We start from the raw sequence: 12,036 nt of genomic DNA, 5'->3' as shown, positions 1-12,036 counted from the left end.
TACAATTAACCTCATGATTCTTACTGTTGAATCCGAAGCTGCACCAGTTCTCCCTGCTATGTCAGTATTACCAGTCACGGGTGACTTATGTGTCAGAAAGAAGGGTTCAGTACACTTAGGTCATAGTAAATGTACTACTGTGGTCGAATTCAGTGATCAAGGCAAGTCTACATTTAGAGCTACTCGTCATTCCTACTTTGTTTGTGGCCATACCGCATACATACGCTTACCTCCAGATTGGGATGGTACCTGTTACATTGCATTCCTTCTGCCACCTGTTTTCCTAGCCCCTCCTGATTATCACAGAAATACAAATCTAGTAAACAATAGACTCCGAAGAGATCTCCAGATTGTCGACTATACTGAAACGGCATGGGAGCAATACACAGACTTCAATAAAGGTTTCTTCCCCTACTTAGGTGCTGTCTTTAATAGTAAACTGATACGAAAATTAACTAGAACCCTCGAAGCAGTAGTGAATGAAACTACTTCCGCTCTAGGCAACTTAACAGAGGAGCAATCTGCCATGCGGGTTGTTGTTCTTCAAAATCGTCTTGTTATTGACGTCATCCTAGCAGATAGGGGCGGAGCCTGTAAGGTCATCGGGTCGAGTTGCTGTGTTTTCATTCCAGAAAACGCGCCAACAGTATATAAGGCTATCACACGTCTTCATAAAATTGCAAGTTTGATACATCAGAATCCAGGCACCTGGACTTGGTCCGGTTGGTTCTGGACAACGTTGACCGCTTGGGGATGGAAGATCCTATCCTTCCTAGGCATTGCCCTTCTCATAGTATTCAGTTGCTGCCTGTGCCTACAATGTGGGCCAGCGATTTGTGGTCTGTGCGCCACATCATGTATTCCGCATTCAAGTTTCCACTCAAAACGCGAAAAGAAGAAAGAAAAGCAAATGATGTTACGTGAACAGACTGATCGATTCATGAGGATCGATATATCATGAAGGGTCCGTAGGGAACAAGGAGGGAATGAGGAAATATAAATTTTATGGTCAAGAAATGTTCCCTAACGTGTACCCCACCGTCTCCATGTACGAGCTTAAAGTACATGTAACTTCCCTCCTGTGCCAGCTATGAAGACGCAAATACATTTGCGTCCAACGTTAACATGTCCTCTTTCAGATCCACCATGAACGGGTTGAATATTCCGTTCCTAAGTATGCCTTGCCAACGTCTTTATGTGGTGTACTTTACACGTTTTTCAGCTCTGGCGAAGTAGGCCCTGAATTCTGCCATCGAGCCTTTTCCTGCCTTCTGACTCTGAATGCCTCAGCCTGGGCCTGCTAATCTACCAAACACTTCTAGCTTAACTTCTGCACGAGTAGAAGACTCTAACATTTGACATTTTCTGCCCCAAGTAAGGAGATGGTCCACTGGGAATGCTATATTTTGTCATTTCTAGCACTTCATTGGAAAGAGCACTTTGATCAGTATGTGCTGAACTGCTTCATGTCACCCTATTCCAAATTTTCCAGAAAACAAAAACAACAAAAAAAACTCCGGTTTGATTCTATGAACTTGATTATAATTAACAGTGTCATTTAGGGAAGGCCGAGGTCAGACAATTCTAGTGTTATGTTTCTCCTTGCAATCTGCATGCATCGCTATTACTGGTAATCTCTTAAAGTAAATACCCTACTGACTTTAGCTAGTTTTAGTAACTTATTGCAAATCCCTGTCACTAGTCAAGTTTTATTAAAACACTGTAGAACCTCTATTTGTATTCTGTACAGATGTTTCAAAGAAGCTTACAGTGACCCAATTTTTTTGTCTTGTCACTATATAATGATTGACCTTATTAGGCACTTAGATTATGCTTATAAGGTGTCCAAACCATCACCCATGGCAGACTGAGTGGTTAAGTCTTAACTTCAGCACTTGCACCATGGCGTCCCAAAGATGACATGGATCCACCTCCTCAACGACCTAACTTTCCTACTAGAGAGAGATGTTGCTTTCAGAAAGATGGGTTAAGCTCAAGGAAGGAGGGACTGGTCTTGGCTGGGCTGCTTCATCGTCTCCTGAGTTTCGTTGTTGAAACTTGCAAAGAGAGGACAACCTGGCTACTTAAGTCCTGACTAACTTTTGAATTATACACCCTTCCACACCCTTTGATAATTGACAGGGTCCTTTGTTACGTATGAATCTGCGATCAACTGGGGAGATGGGTATGATCTTAAAGGGAAAAATCAGATGTCTTTTCTGACGCTTGGTCTTTTTCTTGCTTTTAGAGCTTCACGTATTCAGTGACGCTGGACTGAAAACCAGTGAACCCAACTGTAGAGAGCTAGTAAGATTAATTCACAGGTTATTACCACACAAACTTCCTTTTCGCTTCAGACAACTTTTGCCAACTACACCAACATTTGGAGTGGTGCACTACCCAGGTAGTCTTTTCAATAAATTATGTTCCTTTGTTATTGAAAAGACTACCTGGGTAGTGCACCACTCCAAATCATGGTGTAGTTCTCTCTATGCTTGGCAGCTGGCACCCAACAACGGCAGGTGCAGGAGTGCTATGTGCACACTAACTTGAACTATCTTTGGACAAACTATATAGGGAATATAGAAGGGAAGTGCGGCTACCCCGGTCTGCCTTTGCTCGCCTTCTTCCATTTAACTTTTTCCAAATATAATTTTGTGAATATAGCATGAATGAGTCCTCACTCACAATAAACAAGTCTCTTTGTTCATTTAAGTTTGACGGTGTTCCTATCACAAAGCTCCGCTCTCGAGGTTTTCTCTCGCTTTGATTTCTGTCTTTGTTTCTCTATGAAATAAAATGCTCCCTTTCTACACGGTGATAAGTGTTTACTAACTGTTGTTGTTCTTCTTTCTTTTAAGAGCCGTGAATTCACAGTGTCGTGTGATGTGAGGGCTAGCCGATCCCGGAGGCAGCATGCGTGGTCGCGAAGATGCCAAATTTAGTAGGTAAGTGGAGATCTTTTCTCTGCTGAATCCTCGAGGCAAAAACCATGGCAAATCCGGGACATGGTTTATATAGTGGTACCACGCCCAAGATGGCAACTGAGATTGCAACATTCACACTAGAGTATGGGAAATCTCACGGTACAAGAACAAGTTAGTTCACAACAATATCGGCAGTGCATGGCGTTGCTGCCTGTGGTAAATGAGGATGCAGAGTCCGCTAAGTAAGTTAAGATCCTTTATTGCAGGTTCCTTCCAGGTTAGATAAACAGGTTAAGATTATAAGGAAAACCCCACCAGGAGCCAGCTGTTAGCAGCTCAGCCTGAGATGGCCAACTGCCACAGTAAGTAATAGAAAGGCACAGTGAGCTAGAGGGACACCCAGGCATTCTATGATGTCACAGATAACATAGTACAGTCTAGCCAGAGAAGAACAGTGGAGAGGACATTTACTACACATCCTCTTCCCTTATGGAGTAAGAGCAGAATAAAGGAATAATCTGCAACAATACCTTAAATGCAACAATCAGCAGGGAAGTACACAATTAAGAAGAACCAAGAGTAATAATGTACAACATGAGATGACGTTAGCATGAGGTATCATTAGCAGAGAAAAGAACAAAGAAAACAACATTATGACATAATATGCCACATCCCCCTCCCTTAACGAAACAGCAAGGTTTAGAAAAAAACAAGACCAACAGCTAAGTTAGCTGCAGAAACTCATAACCTCCCCACACATGGGTACACCACAGGGTAGACACCCTAGAAACAAAAATGAGTGTAGACTGGGAGAGACACAATAGGGGTAAGACTCACTTAAGGTAACCCAAGAGAGCAAACCCCTTTGACAAAAATTTACCAAAGAAAAAAAAAACCTACCCCTGATAAAGATGTTCTGACACTAAACGTATGATAGATTCACAACTCAAAATCTTACCAAAATGAAGCCCCGGCCAGTAGCTGCAAGAAGGTAGACTTCGAAAGGAAAATAGTGCACAAACAATCTCCACCAAAAACAGGGGACAGCGCAGAGTGTGGAGAATGGACTACTCCCAAACACTCATCCTCCCCAGTTAAGGGTACACCGCAGGACACTAATCCTGGGAATAAAAATGGGCATTGACTACCCGGAAAGACTCAACATCCCCTGAAAAGGGTACACCGCAGGGTAAGGAAAATAACCCTGGGACGCAAGATGGGCGTGGACTACCCGCAAATAAACAACCACCCCTGAGAAGGGTACACCGCAGGGTAAGGAAAATAACCCTGGGACGCAAGATGGGCGTGGGCTACCCGCAAATAAACAACCTCCCCTGAAAGGGTACAAAATGGGCATGGACTACCCACAAAGACTAAACTTCCCCTGAAAAGGGTACACCGCAGGACGTTAAACCTGGGATTAAAAATGGGCAAGGACTACCCGCAAATAATCAACCTCCCCTGAAAAGGGTACACCACAGGACGCTAAACCCTGGGAGTAAAAATCGGCATGGACTACCCACAAAGGGTACGCCGCAGGGAAGTAATCCTGGGGATAAACATGGGGCATGGACGACCCGCAAACACCCAACCTCCCCTAAAAAGGGTACACCGCAAGGTAAGGAGAATAACCCTGGGAAGAAAATCGAAAGACTAGTGGTAATACACACCCTGTGAACTGGTATGGGAATTGACTACCCACAACGACACCACACCCACACTGATAAACAAAACTACACCAAGCCCTACATAGGATACACCACAAGGTACATCATAACCCTAGAAAACTGATTTCGGTAGAGTTAAAAGATGTCGACCTGATCCCACATTCAAACGATAGGGCAAACACAGCAGAGACCACTAACAACACAAAAGATAATGCTGAAATCAATATACAATCATCACAAACACTGAGAAGCTAAACAGTTCAAAACAAAAATAGTAAATAATGCCAGCTCCGGTGAGCGACCTCTCACCCGGGGTCTGTGTACACCGCTCCCTGCAGACGCCGTGGGCTTCCATCAGACAAGAAGAACGTGATCAAGGCCCAAAGAAAAGACCCTTCCACTCCATTGCTCTAGTCCCGCAATTGACTGTGAAACGAAAATGTTCCAGGGGCTGATCAAAGAATGAGAATGCTCGTGTTTCATCAATGGTCGGCTCAACGGCATGAAGGCATAAAGAAATCGTCATTATCCACGTATGCGGCACACTGCCGACACAAAACATGACCACCACAGTGTGCGTGTTAAGTTGAAACCACACTGAGAGACACTGATCTTGAGGAAGGTGGCGGCCGCCGGATGGTTCACGGCCAAGGCGTGCTGAACGAAGACAACAGGAAAGCTGCAGCAAGAGAGAAGGTGTGACGTCACTGAAGACCTTCGCTAACTCCTACAAACCTTCTAAGCACGTCATCAGAAGGACGGCAGAAGAGAAGGAGGGAAGATCGCTGCTGGCCAACCGTCAACCAAGAGACATCAGCAACCAGGAGGTGAGTAGACGAGCATGGAAAGGCACAGAAAGCTGAGGCCGTTCAGTCTTTACACACAGCTAAAAGCATGCGCGTGCTGTGGCATGAATGCAGATATTTCTTAAGATCAAACCGCTACGCCGCACGGAATTCCAACCTGCGCCATACCTTAATGTAATTTTCCAGGCCACGCAGTCACAGCCAGAGTGACTGCCCGGTGTCTGTTGCTGAGGTTGTTCCAACTCGTTGCACAATACTAGAAAAGGGCTTCTCGCATGACACCAGACCTTGAATGCACTCACCCACAATAGTGCAGTGCCCTTTCCACCAAAGAGTAAGGCACAGTTCAGAGTCTCCACCAGTAAGCAGCCGTTTGAATGAGCTGGCAAAAATAATTGCGCCGGTCCCCGAATGCGCTCACCTAGACTAGCGCTGCCAAGCCAGTTAAGTAGATGTGACGTCTCACCCTAGACCGATGCCTTTCCTCAAATTGTAGGACACAACATTGATGCCCAAACGCACGCTTCTCCACACAAAAGAATTTCCAGATGACAGCAGAGACAGCCAAAACAACAAACGGCAGGTTTTAGGCTGACAATACAGGAACAGATACCAAGTAAAGACACACGCCCAGGGTGTAGGCTGTCCTGGTGGAACAAGACACTGGTGGGGTCAGCTGGGCGTTACCTTTTGTCTTAAGTATAATTTTAAAAACGTCTTTAGTTCCTTTCTTTAGTTCCTTTTCTTGAAGTAGCTCCCTTAGTGCACACACGCAGGTTCATCCTATTTAAAACGTCGCCAAGTTGTGGTAAATGAAGATGCAGAGTCCGCTTAGTAAGTTAAGATCCTTTATTGCAGGTTCCTTCCAGGTTAGATAAACAGGTTAAGATTGTAAGGAAACCCCACCAGGAGCCAGCTGTTAGCAGATCAGCCTGAGATGACCAACTGCCACAGTAAGTCATAGAAAGGCAAAGTGAGCTAGAGGGACACCCAGGCATTCTATGATGTAACAGATAACATAGTACAGTCTAGCCAGAGAAGAACAGTGGAGAGGACATTTACTACACTGCCCACAATATCATGATCAAATGTCAGGCAGATCAAGACTCTGCTGCTTATAACACAATAACCCAAGTTTAAGCAGAAGGTTGCTTATACCTGCAACATGTTGCCCGAACCAGTGCTGAGGGGCTGAGATTTCTTCCTAAACAGTCATTGGGGTATCCCTGATTATACTTGGCATGGCAGCATAGTGCTGGGAAGTCATACTGTATCAACTAATGATGAATCAGTTGGTGTGTCATGATGTAGAACAAAAAACAGGAGTATAACCTGTAGACCAGATTGAGATCTAGGTGTACCTATACAGACAGTTAAAGCAGGACTGTAGGCATAGAATGCGATGGCAACCCAAGGGGGCTTTGTGCACTAGTACTCACTCACTCAATTTGGCAACCCAGTCCTGATGAAGATCCTGACTAGATAGGATCGAAACGCCGTCCACCCCCAATACAGCACAACTCATGGCGCATCATTTACTTTCGTTCTCAATCAAATATCAATTACTCATCCACTGAGGACGAACCATTGTTTTTGTTCATATTGTTTTTTCACCGTGTCACCTTGCGTCCTTCGCTGTGTTCACCCACTTGTCACTCGCTTTGTTACTCTTTGCTTCACTATCACCTAGTGCTTAAAGCCCCCTTGGGTTGCCATTGTATTCTATGCCTACAGTGCTGCTTTAACTGTAACTGTCTTGTACAAAATGTGTTCTTAAATATATGATGCTACATGCACTTTCTAAAAACTGAAATTCTGAGTCTCTCTTCCTTTGCATCCACGTTCTTTGTAATGTCTTGTACATACAAATATACCTGGCGTTTTATTGAATCTTATTGGGATATTGTTGTTTTATACGTATGATGTAGAACAGCAGGAACTTCTTGTGTGGGCATTGTGGGACCCTGATCAACTGGAACCTCTGGTGTTGGCCCTAGTGTGCCAACTGTGGTATCCTGACAACCCACCCAGGTGGCATGCTTCATTATCGGTCGTGGCCCACTTTGGATGTGGTGTGCAATACCTAAAGAGCTCCAGGAGGAGCATTTTTTTTCGCTTTTTTTTTAATCCTTTGATAAGTGTTCGGAGTGAAAATATAATGTCACTACCATTATGATTTCGTAAAATGTCGCCCCTGTTAATAATGTCACTGATTTTGTTAAATGTATACGCGGAATGCAGGAAAGAAAATTATGTTGTGGTCACTGGTTAGTAGTAGCACATTTTGTGCTGTTAACGTTGGAGTGGTATTTTCTATTCAAAGTTTCCACATTGATGTATACAAGAATGTGTATTCACCAGAAAACGGCCGGAGTTCCCAGTTACAGTGATGTTACTGAAATAGAGGGGCAGAATTAACATTTTCTTGTATGTTCGAACTCGGTTTTTCAGGCGTACAAACCCTACATGTGCAATGAATAAGCAGGTCGAAATATTAGTTGATATTTAACTATGCTAATCACCCTACCTTTTGTCATAAAACATGTTATGTTTTTTATGCATTATAATGTGTGCATTTGATTCTATTTTGCATTTTTCTGAGGTGGTTACCATTGATTTTTGTTCCCGAAAAAACATATTTACACATTTATAACATTTTTGTTGATTTTAGTCGGAGGACATATAAAATATAATAAAGATGAAGTCACTTTTTTTCATATAATAAAATGTGTTTTCATACATGATAGAAAGCTATTCTAAATCTACCAAACGTTCAAAGGGTAGTGATTTTTAAGGAGAAATTATTCGTGCGTTTTTTTAAGGTAATTTAGACTTTCCAAGCAATTAGGTGCATGTTCTTCTTTAAGTATGGTCTACTTTTAATAGTAGCTTTTAAGAGGCGAATATAAATGCTGTCATCTGTGTGCAGGATTCATCGGTTCAATAAGTTATACATTGCCCTGGAAATTAGAGTAATGACGGGACTCTTGGAATGCTTTGATCTCATGAAATTGGGGACCCTTACGATGATTATTTTAAATTAGAGATCTGGGATGTAATAGGGTTAGTTCTAAGTGAACGGCTTATTTTATGAGTTTAATCTTTATATATTAGCTTCTAAGTCTAAGAGGCTGTGTTCTTCTGTGCACCCTGGCGATACACGTGAAGTGTCTTTAAGTGGGCACTTTTTATTTTTTTTCTCAGCCCTGTGATGAAGCCTGTGCTACTGACGGCTGGGGTTCATAATTTGGCATGCCCCTTTAAGACCGTACCTTGTGTTCCTTGTGATAATCTGATACTATGGGCTTTTGAGAAGGAGACGCTTACATCGCCGCTATGTTAAAATATATGTCTAAAGTGTCATAAGCTGCCTGTGAACCACCTTCACGGTGTGTAAATGTTTGAATTTGTTAAGAAAACAGTGTCCAGTGTGAAGCACATAGTAGGCAGGGACCGCATATACGAAGATTACTTATTTACAACAATTAGGTCCAGATTCGCAAAGGTTTTTTTTAATGCACACCCCACGCTAATCCTGTTTGGATATTAACAAACCAATGCAAAATGGTATTGACGTTGGCTTGTAGGAGAAGTAACGCAAAGCAGCGCGAAACGCTCCTTTGCATTACTTTGCATCAAGGTGGCATTGCATGGGCGTCCCATGCAGCCACCCATGCTTTTTGAGGCAAAACCCTTTCTAGTATCATTAGTAGACAGGGTTTAGCAACAAAAATTAACACCGCTGAAAAGCAGGCTTTAAAAGGAGAAATGTTTTCATTTCTCCTTGCTTTTGCGACTTTGCATGTGTGTAGCACTGTACAGCACACATACAAAGTAGGAAAAGGTTTAAAAGTTATTTAGTCCTTTTATTTTGGATAGGAAGGGTAGCCTTCCTGTACAAAACCTGTGGTGAACTCAAGCACGCACCCGAGCACTATGGCATCAAGGTGTGTGCCTTGAGCACGGCATCACAAATCCGCGCCGGTGCTAGGGAGAGGGGAGGAGAGGGCCAAATTCTCTTACCTGGCACAAACAAACTGCCACTCCATGTCAGAACCAGCCTGACTATAATACATTTAGGAAAGCGTCTTGCTCTCTCTCTGTCATGCATTGCAGCTCAGCCTATTTGGGTGCTGAGCAGCGTTGCTTGACACCTTTGTGAATTTGGACCCAAGTTTCTATTCTTCATTTCCTCCACACATACCTAGAACCTTGAACTTAAATGGCCTGAATTGCCTTAGCAGAGTCCATGGGGCCCAAGTACCTGACAAATTAATTACTGAGATAACTCAGTTGTAGGAATTAATACTGCCTTTCCACCTTGCGAAGTCGACAAAACGAATGACATAGCGCAAGCACCTAGGAATAATTATGGGCTTGCTTTATGTCTTATTATATCCCCATTATTATAATTTAAGGCAGCCTGCCTGTGCCTAATTTGTAAAAGAATGAGTGCTGGTGCCCAAATCTCAAAGGTACTGCCCCTTTATCTCATTATACTGCAAGTAGGTACATCCCAGACCATGGATTAATTTTATTTCCAAAGTGGACGGCTACTTAAGTCCCTCTACGGTGCTTAAACAAATAAGCTGTCCTTATTTAGATTCATGTTTTAGAAAAAAATTACCTACAAAGTGCTTGTGCGTACTTTTGAGAAAAAAATAATTATATTTATTATTTGGGAGAAGGTTCGGATGTACAGTTCTAGATCTTTATCATAAATTGCCAGGAAGCGGCAAACCTTTTAAGGCCTTTGACCCTACTTGCATATGCATTCTCAAACTTTTGAGTTTGGATCATTTTATTGTTCCATTCCTGGTGAGTTGGTGTTCTATTAGTCCTCCAATTTTGTAGTATTAAGGAGCGAGCAACTAAAGTCGTAAGAGTTAAAAAATACATCAGCGCTTTTTATCATAGACAGGCATTGCCTTTGGGCGTTAAATCCAAAGAGTGCTGCCCTTATATCAGGTGGTACAAAAGGGGGTGGTAATGGACGGAGCATCTGAACCAATCAAACACTCACACCCAGTCAAAAGATCTGGGTTTAATCCATCACTGTTCTTTAGCCCACTCTGCCACCCCAGTTCACACATGGCTATATGCAAATCAGTCTGACCCTGTGCCTCATGGGAACAGGCCAGCCCGAACTGCAAAGCTATGCCTTCCCTGGACCGGAAACAAGCTTCCGAGGACCGGTTTCTGGCATTCCAGCCGTCTTCAGCCCGGCTTGCTTGAATCCAGTAGCAAAGTGAGCAAGGGACTCATGTCTGAGCATACCCTGCCACACTTATGGCGGCCAAAAGCGGTTCAAAAGGGGGTGGTAATGGACGGAGCATCTGAGCCAATCAAACACTCACACCCAGCCAAAAGATCTGGGTTTAATCCATCACCGTTCTTTAGCCCACTCTGCCACCCCAGTTCAGACATGGCTATATGCAAATCAGTCTGACACTGTGCCTCATGGGAACAGTCCAGCCCGAACTGCCAAGCCATGCCTTCCCTGGACCGGAAACAAGCTTCCGAGGACCGGTTTCTGGCATTCCAGCCATCTTCAGCCCGGCTTGCTTGAATCCAGTGGCAAAGTGAGCAAGGGACTCACGTCTGAGCATACCCTGCCACACGTATAGCGGCCAAAAGCGGTACAAAAGGGGGTGGTAATGGATGGAGCATCTGAACCAATCAAACACTCACACCCAGTCAAAAAATCTGGGTTTAATCCATCACCGTTCTTTAGCCCACTCTGCCACCCCAGTTCAGACATGGCTATATACAAATCAGTCTGACCCTGTGCCACATGGGAACAGTCCAGCCCGAACTGCCAAGCCATGCCTTCCCTGGACCGGAAACAAGCTTCCGAGGACCGGTTTCTGGCATTCCAGCCATCTTCAGCCCGGCTTGCTTGAATCCAGTGGCAAAGTGAGCAAGGGACTCATGTCTGAGCATACCCTGCCACACTTATGGTGGCCAAAAGCGGTTCAAAAGGGGGTGGTAATGGACGGAGCATCTGAACCAATCAAACACTCACACCCAGTCAAAAGATCTGGGTTTAATCCATCACCGTTCTTGAGCCCACTCTGCCACCCCAGTTCAGACATGGCTATATACAAATCAGTCTGACCCTGTGCCTCATGGGAACAGTCCAGCCCGAACTGCCAAGCCATTCCTTCCCTGGACCGGAAACAAGCTTCCGAGGACCGGTTTCTGGCATTCCAGCCGTCTTTAGCCCGGCTTGTTTGAATCCAGTGGCAAAGTGAGCAAGGGACTCACGTCTGAGCATACCCTGCCACACGTTGCATCGGTATATTTAGCCCCCCTGCTTAAGGCTTCAAAAACTTGTTCCAAAAACAATTTTATCCCACAGTAGGTAAAAAAAATGTGGAGCCTGTCTCCATTTCCAGACTGATAACATCAAAAACAACGATCTTACACCTCCGGATACATCTTTGAAATGGCTCTAGGGGTATAGTATGCCATCCAGCGAGCTAAAAAAGACATTATCTTATAGTTTGCAGCTCTTAAAGCTGAGTTGCTTAATTGTGCAATCATCTGCCATTCTCTTTCTGAAAAAGTACGTTGGGTTGTCAAGGATATCTTTTCCAGATATGTCATCATCAGTGAACATTCCGTTTGACTCCT

Source organism: Lissotriton vulgaris, chromosome 5, assembly GCF_964263255.1.
Source record: "Lissotriton vulgaris chromosome 5, aLisVul1.2, whole genome shotgun sequence".
Classification (NCBI taxonomy): Eukaryota; Metazoa; Chordata; class Amphibia; order Caudata; family Salamandridae; genus Lissotriton; species Lissotriton vulgaris.
This window is presented reverse-complemented; position numbering follows the sequence as displayed.